Source organism: Delphinapterus leucas, chromosome X, assembly GCF_059928025.1.
Source record: "Delphinapterus leucas isolate spDelLeu-1000000601 "Yukka" chromosome X, BTC_Dleu_Yukka2, whole genome shotgun sequence".
Taxonomy (NCBI): domain Eukaryota; kingdom Metazoa; phylum Chordata; class Mammalia; order Artiodactyla; family Monodontidae; genus Delphinapterus; species Delphinapterus leucas.
The window spans coordinates 50,207,798-50,215,654 of record NC_143150.1 but is presented as its reverse complement, the minus strand read 5'-3'; the positions used below and the strand labels follow the sequence as shown (position 1 = coordinate 50,215,654).

The following is a 7,857-nucleotide window of genomic DNA, read 5'->3' as shown; positions in this document are numbered from 1 at the left end:
GCATGGGTTCCCTTATTAACAGAGAATAATGCTAGAGACATATAAGAACAAGGAATAGCAGCAGGTAGTCTGGTGGAGGCGCTGCTGCATTCGGTGGAAGCCACCTTGATCTGGAATATACGAGAGATCCCATGAAACCTTCCAGAAACACTTAGGGGAGGACCTTTGAAGAAACCGGAAGTCATGTGTCATGTAGATGGGGGCGTGAACAAATTGTTGGAGGTATTACTGTTTATGTCATACCCACAGGCTGGTGAGGACAGAAGAAATAGGAAACATGGACAAAGCTCCTAATCCTTCTGGAACAGTTAAACGCAATCTTAAGGTGGAAGTGACCGTTGACCCATGCTTTGAAGGAGTACAACGTGTTTACCACACTGAGAGAGGGTCCGAAGGGCATTTCAGATTAAAGCAGAGGGGATGTACAAATACACAGTTGCTCATTACGCCTATTCATGAGGAGTTGTTTTCATGGACCAAATGTTTTCCATTTTGTGGCTACACGTGTACATACTTAGTGGGGATCCTGCCATTTGACCACAGTCACCACTGAGAGTAGCTCAACTATTTCCTATAACTGTTGGAATTATTAAAATATTAGAACTTAAAGGAACCACAGATGCCATCTACTGTCACTCTTCCTCCCTGTCAAGTGCAAGGGATAATTGTAAAGCTATTAGCAAATTCCAAGGCTCTATAATCACCTTGAATGTATATACAACATCTGCTTTGCCATGTAAACTTAGAGGAGCTAAAAATTCCTATAAGATTTATAAGGCTGAAGGGATGCTAAAAATCTGGTCAGCAGGTCATTAAGTGTTTCTTTTGTTAATCGAATGGTCTAGTAATTCGACACACAATGGAAGGCAGAAAAATTACCTCTAATTCTTTGAGGATCAGATAGCATTTATACTTATGAGACAAAAGAAAATGGCAGTGAGAGTGTTAATGCTTAATTGTTCGTGGATCACATTGTTTAGCTCTAGCATCTAAATGTCATGATAGTGCTTACAAACTAAACATTGTGATTCTAATTTAAATTATTTTTGTGTCACTTTACAATATTTATTTCTTTCACATTGTCTCAACTAAGTGGCTGCATTTATTCATCAGGAAATATACAAAGCAGAATTCACTTTATATCTTTCAAATAACCTAGAGTAAGCCCTGAATACAGTACCAAATGTGATTTCTTTGAAAACCCAGGTCAAAAAAAAAAAAGGGCAACTCTAAAATTCAGTAAACAGATTACAATAAAAATGTAACATTTCCATAGCTTTTGCTTTCCAATACAACTGTGGCATTTTTTCAGAGACTATAAATGAAAACATTGGTAACATATACAAAACTTTAATGTAGTCGACCCTTGAACAATTGGGGGTTAGGAGCACTGACCCTCCACGTAATTGAAAATCCACATATAACTTTATAGTTGGCCTCTGTATCCAAGGTTCCGCTTCTGGGGATCCAACCAAAAGTGGATGGTATGGTACTGTAGAAAAAATCCACATATAAGTGGACCCACACAGTTCAAACCCACGTTGTTGAAGGGTCAACCATACTTATATACGAAGGTATGTGCATTATATTTAACCTTTCCATTGTGAGATTATCAAAACCACATTGTTATCAAAATTAAACACTAGGGGAGGGTGGAAGGAAGAAAAAAAAATTAAACACCAAAAATAGTTCTGTGCCAAAGCTAAAATAGTCTCTAATATTTCATTTTTAGTAACTTTAACTTTAAACAATGCATAGCTTCATAGTGTCATATTACCCAGATACTCTTTCATTATTGTCAGGCATTATAAGCGGTAAGATTACTTAAAATAAAATCTGTGTATTATGCACATTGCAGTAAAACTCTTAATTAGCACCACCTACACAAAAAATTGTTGGAAATGTAAAGCGTAAGGCCTTCCCCTTGAAGGATCTAGGATCTAGAAGAAAGGAGATACAAAATGTTCAACATATGACAGTACCCCTGTGTCAAATGAGTGTGACAGTCAATAACAGCTATAAGAGTTCAGAGGAGGGCCTGAGATTCCTAGGTACATATGGCTTTGCAAGGCTAGAATTTCTAAAGTTTTCTTTATGCTGAGCAGTTTGGCTGCAGTTAGAGCTGAGATGCTATTTGTGAGACTATAGTGTATGGGTGATTGCCTCTTAACCCTGGGATGGTTAATTATATCAATTGCAATTGTTTCATACTACCATATATGACCATATATATTTCTAATGACAGTATTTTCCAAAAATATATATTTGGAGCAAAGTTTAACCTTTTCTGTTTTTTTTTTTGGCTGTGTGACATGTGGGATTCTAGTTCCCTGAGCAGGGATCAAACCCATGCCCCCTGCATTGGAAGCATGGAGTCTTAACCACTGAACTGCCAGAGAAGTCCTGGAGCAAAGTTTAAAGAAATTAAAATACCTAAATATCATATAGTCTTAATTTCTTAACAGCTGCACATCTTTTTTTCTCTCTGCTCTTTTTGGCACAAGGATTATCTTGAGCTGGTTATTTTTAAGAAAGAGTAGACACAGGAAATGCTCTGAAAACTGAGTAGAAGTTACCCTTTTGTAAGAGAGATTTACATTTATAAGGAAAATCTCCATTTGTAAGGGTGTCTCCCTCTCTGTACCAGGAAGAGAAGGATGACTAAATCCCTAGAAACTCATCAACGGAGAAGGCAAGGCCTTAAATCTGTATAACAACCTTACCCTTGTTAACTGTGTTTTCCTGGTCACCTCCCTTAACTGGTTGCCTGCCCTCAGCACCTTCTTTAGCTTAAGATGGCATTTAAGGTGATGGCTTTGGTCATTTTGGAGAGTCACTCAGCTTTCCCATGTATACAAGAGATATACAGGTTATTAGACTTCTGTTTGTTTTTCTCCTGTTAATCTGCCTTTTTATTACAGGGGTGTCTCATCTAAGAACCTAGAAGGGTAAAGGGAAAATTGTTTTTCCTCCCCCATGGCACTTTTCTTGAAAAACTGGTTTTCTCTTAGTTCCATACAACAATTCATTGATTTACTAACCAGCCCCTCTCAGTCTCTTTGAAAACAAGCAGGACACTGTGAGTCCTCCCAGTACAAAAGCATTTTCATGTCCCCCAATCCTTGTTTGAAGGAAAAAGGCTTTCAGCCTCTTAGACCTTCCCTGAGTTCCAACGGGCAGTTATAATTAGAGGAGTGAGGGAATGCAGAATAAAACAATAGTGCAGCAATGGAGCAGGGTCCTGGTTCCTCCTGGGGGATCTGCATAATTATCTGATACATATCTCTGAGTTCTTCTACAGGAACTAAGGCCCCCACCCAGGTGGAGGATGGTAACTTCAGGCTGAGCATAAGCCATGGACCCCAGACTGACTGGAACCAGAAGGCTGATGATTGAGATTCCTGGAACACCACCCTGTTACCTCCCCACCAACCAGTCAGAAGAAAGTCACATATCTTGCAGCCATACCCCCAAAGTTTGCCTATAAAAACTGTTCCTTAAAAACCATCTGGGTCCCCCCCCCAAAAAAAAAAAACATCTGAGAATTTGGGCCTTTTGAGTACAAGCCACCCGTTCTCCCTGCTTGGCCCTGCAATAAACCTTTCTCTGCTCCAAACTCCAACATTTGGTTTGCTTGGCTTCACTGTGCGTCTGGCACACAAACCTGAGTTCAACTACATCTTTGCTTGTAGGAAAAAATCTGCCTGTTATTTAAATAAATATGGCTTGACAGACACAATAAGAAAAATGATAACCAGATACAATCTTATCCTTTTTTCTGTAATAACTGTGTTCTTCCAATCATAAGGAAGTCATTTTTCTTTTACTTCACTAATTCAACAAGCATTTACTGAGCACTTACTATGCACCTGGCACTATACTAGATACCAAGGATACAAAAAGGAAAAGGAAAAAAGTCTCCTTGATCATGTATGCAAATAATTGCAACAGAATGGGGATAAACAGAAGTGTTCAAACACCATACTATGGCCTCCAAGGCCCTTGCTTATCTTTCTAATCTCTTCTTGGCCACGATGTTCCTGCCACACTGGCCTTCTCTGTATTTCAAATACACTAAGTTCCTTTTCACCTCAGGCCTTTGCACTTATTTCCTCTTCCTGCACTGTTTTTTTCCCTACATTCATCAGCTGGCTAAGTCCTATTCACCTGGCAGTAATCAATGTGAATATCATTTCCTCACAAAAACTTTATCCCCTCAGATGAGGTTTTTTCCTGTTGTATACTCTCAATGCCCCCCTGTAATTTTAAATTTTAGCTCTTGCAAACTAAAGAATGTCACTCCACATCTGGTTCTACAAGAATGAAGTCACTAGCCACTGCAGTCACTGACCTTCAACACACCCTGAAAGGAGTTCAGGGTGGAGATCAAGAATGAGACACCCTCTGCTTTGTGAAAATCTGGCAGAACCGGCCTTCAGATAGTTAGATATTTTCAGGAGAAAATTTTATGAACCCAATTTCTTGCATCTTCTCATACCTAGAAAAGCTCTAAAATTATTAATGGAGGCATCTGCTCCTTGTGACTAGCAGCAACCTTCTACCAAGATGTGTGTGCTTGATTGCACATATCTCCTTCTCCAAAATCACTTATATACTGACCTCCCCCTCTACCTCTTCAGAGCAGTTCCTCAGAGCTATCTGAGAGTCTGTCTCCCAGGCTAAAGTCCTCAGTAAGCCCCAAATACACCTGAACTCACAGCTCTCATGTTGTGCTTTTTTTTTTCAGTCTACACCCAAATCTCATTGCAATTAAATAATTATCCATGTAATTGGTTATTGTCTGTACCTTCCACTAAACTAGACTATAAGCTTAATGAAGGCAGAACTACGTCAGTGTTGTTCAGTATTATATTCCTAATGGCCAGCACAGGGCCTGGAATATAGAAGCTTCTCAATGAACATTTGTGGAAGGAAGAGAGAACTAAAGGAGAAAGGAAGATGGAGAGGAAGGGAAGGAGGGAGGGAGGAAGGAAGGAAGACAAGAAGACTGAATGTGTACTAAGAAGAGAGTGGCTTATCCCTGTTTATGGGAGTCAGAGGCACTAATTTTTGAGGTTTCTCTTTTCATCAGAGTTACTTATTCTTAGTTTCTTAATCACCCCCTTTCTTTTTTTTTTAATTTTTATTGAAGTATAGTTGATTTACAATGTTGTGTTAATTTCTGCTGTAGAGCAAAGTGACTCAGTTATATGCATATATACATTCTTTTTATATTCTTTTCCATTATGGTTTCTCCCAGGATATTGAATATAGTTCCCTGTGCTATACAGTAGGACTTTGTTTTTTATCCATTTTATATATAATAGCTTGCATCTACTAATCCCAAACTCTCAATCCATCTCTCCCCCATTCTCCCTCTCCCTTGGCAACCACAAATCTGTTCTCTATGTCAGTGAGTCTGTTTCTGTTTTGTAGATAGGTTCATTTGTGGCATACTTTACATTCCACATATAAGTAATATCATATGGTATTTGTCTTTCTCTTTCTGACTTCACTTAGTATGATAATCTCTAGTTGCTGCAAATGGCATTATTTAATTCTTTTTTATGGCTAAGTAGTATTCCAGTGTGTGTGTGTGTGTGTGTGTGTGTGTGTGTGTGTGTACCACATCTTCTTTATCCATTCATCTGTCAATGGACATTTAGGTTGTTTTCATGTCTTGGCTATTGTGTATAGTGCTGCTATGAACATACAGGTGCATGTATCTTTTTGAATTATGGTTTTGTCCAGATATATGCCCAGGAGTGTTCATCACCCCTTTCTAATAACTTGTATCTCTACATTCCAGACCAGGAAGCTGTGCTAGCTCCAACCACTTTCTGACAATGACTGTACCACTAGCATGAAGTTTTAAAGTGATCTCAATACAATACAACCCCAGTGGTTTTAATATGGGGCCTGCTGAATGCAATTCCATACTCATCCCAAACTCCTTCCCTCTTTAGTTAAATCTTTTTGTGTTATATCTGCATTTGTGTCTGTACCTCTATCTTGGTGATGCAGAAAGTAGAAATGAAACATCAAAAACAACAAAACAACAACAACAAAAAAATGAAACATCAAAAATTAGATCCTTTAGGTCATTTGTAAAGCATTCCCTCCATTCCCACAGGTAATTATGAATTGCTGGTAGAAAGTTATTGCCATCAGTCTTAGAGAGATTAATATGAGCAAAACTAACAGGTCCCTTCTCTCCTACTTAATGACTGCAGTCAGAGGTTTCTTACATTAATATAAAAGAGAAGGCAGACAAGATGAAATCGGTCTTCTTAGAAGCTTCAACAGCAATCTAGTCTCTTTCAAATATGAAACAGCAACTCCCCTCTCCATACTTCAAAAAATTAATATAGCATTTGAAATTATCTTTTCATTCTACTTTTATTATAATGCTCCAATTTTAAGTTACTATAGTAACCATTTTGGATTTGAGTGAAAAATTCATTATTGTCACTTTAATTGTTTGGTTTTTGTTTTCTACTCTAGCTACATTGGAGTTTAAAAATGGAAAATAGATTTATCTTGTACTATTCTCTAAATATTATGGAGCACAAAGACAATTCAGACAATGATTCTGTATGACTATTATTGGAACTATCTGTTTATATACCAATCATTGATGTCTGTTTTAGAAACATTAGATATTGTACTAAGGTAGACCACTGTTCGGTATAATTAAATAAAAGAGTGTGAATAACTAATATTCAACACTCCACTAAAAAGCATACAACATGCAACTACTTCTGTGATACTTAATTATTAAAGAACATTTATTTGTTACTTATATTGAGGAATATAAAGATGGTGGTCATGATATTTACATCATAACACAATGTGTGCTTTAGGAGAGAGGACCCCATAATGGATTAGTCTGATTTTGTCATAATATTCATCAAAATTACCAATTAATGTAAGTTGTCCATGTCTGATTATTTTTTAAATTTCCTAAGCGCCTAATTATCTTCAACTGTTTTACTGGTTATTGCCCTTAAAAAACTGTTTGTGGACTTTGGGTCCAACATCTTAGCAAGGCGGCAGTGGTAGCAACTGCTCTTTGAGTTTCGCTACACTGCCCAAGGATGACAAAAAGAAGAAAGATGCCAGAAAGTCGGATAAGAAAGACAAAGCCCAGGGAACAAATCCGGGGGCAAGGCCAAAAAGAAGACATGGTCCAAAGGCAAAGTTTGGGAGAAGCTCAATAATGTAGGCTTGTTTGACAAAGCAACATATGACAAACTCTGTAAGGAAGTTCCCAAATATAAGCTTATAATCCCAGCTGTGGTCTCTGGGAAACAAGATTTGTGGTTCCTTCACCAGGGTAGCCCTTCAGGAGCTCCTTAGTAAAGGACTTCTGAAACTGGTTTCAAAGTACAGAGCTCAAGTAATTTACACCAGAAACACCAAGGGTGGAGATGCCCCAGCTGCTGGTGAAGATGCAGAACAGGTCCCACCAACTGTCCATTTTGAAAAATAAAACTGTATTAAATCAAAAACAATCATTTGTGGAGATTCCACAAGGCTTGTAATAAGTGTGCTTTCTTCCTTCTGGCTGTGTTTTTGGGGCTCTACAAGTCGGAGATCACATCAAACCAAATTCACTGACCATCTATGCTATATGATCCTAGGGTACAAATCTGTATGAGGGCAGGTGTTCTCAGGTTTATTTTACCCCCCTTCCTTTCCCTTTTCCTGCTCTGCTTAGGTCCAGAGAAGCCTTCTCTCTGGGTCTGTGGGGTTGGTAGGATCAGAAAGTGACCGATTAGTTGTGGTTCATCTTAATACTCACTCTTACCCCTCCAATGTCTTCAAGGCAAAAGCAACTTCGGCACTCAAATAGTC

General features: G+C 38.3%; 1 pseudogene; it reads left to right on the top strand.

Annotated features, from left to right (window-relative positions):
- Positions 1–277: 277 nt before the first annotated feature.
- LOC149744246 (small ribosomal subunit protein eS25 pseudogene) lies at positions 278–7,554 on the top strand (annotated as a pseudogene).
- The last annotated feature ends 303 nt before the right edge of the window (positions 7,555–7,857 follow it).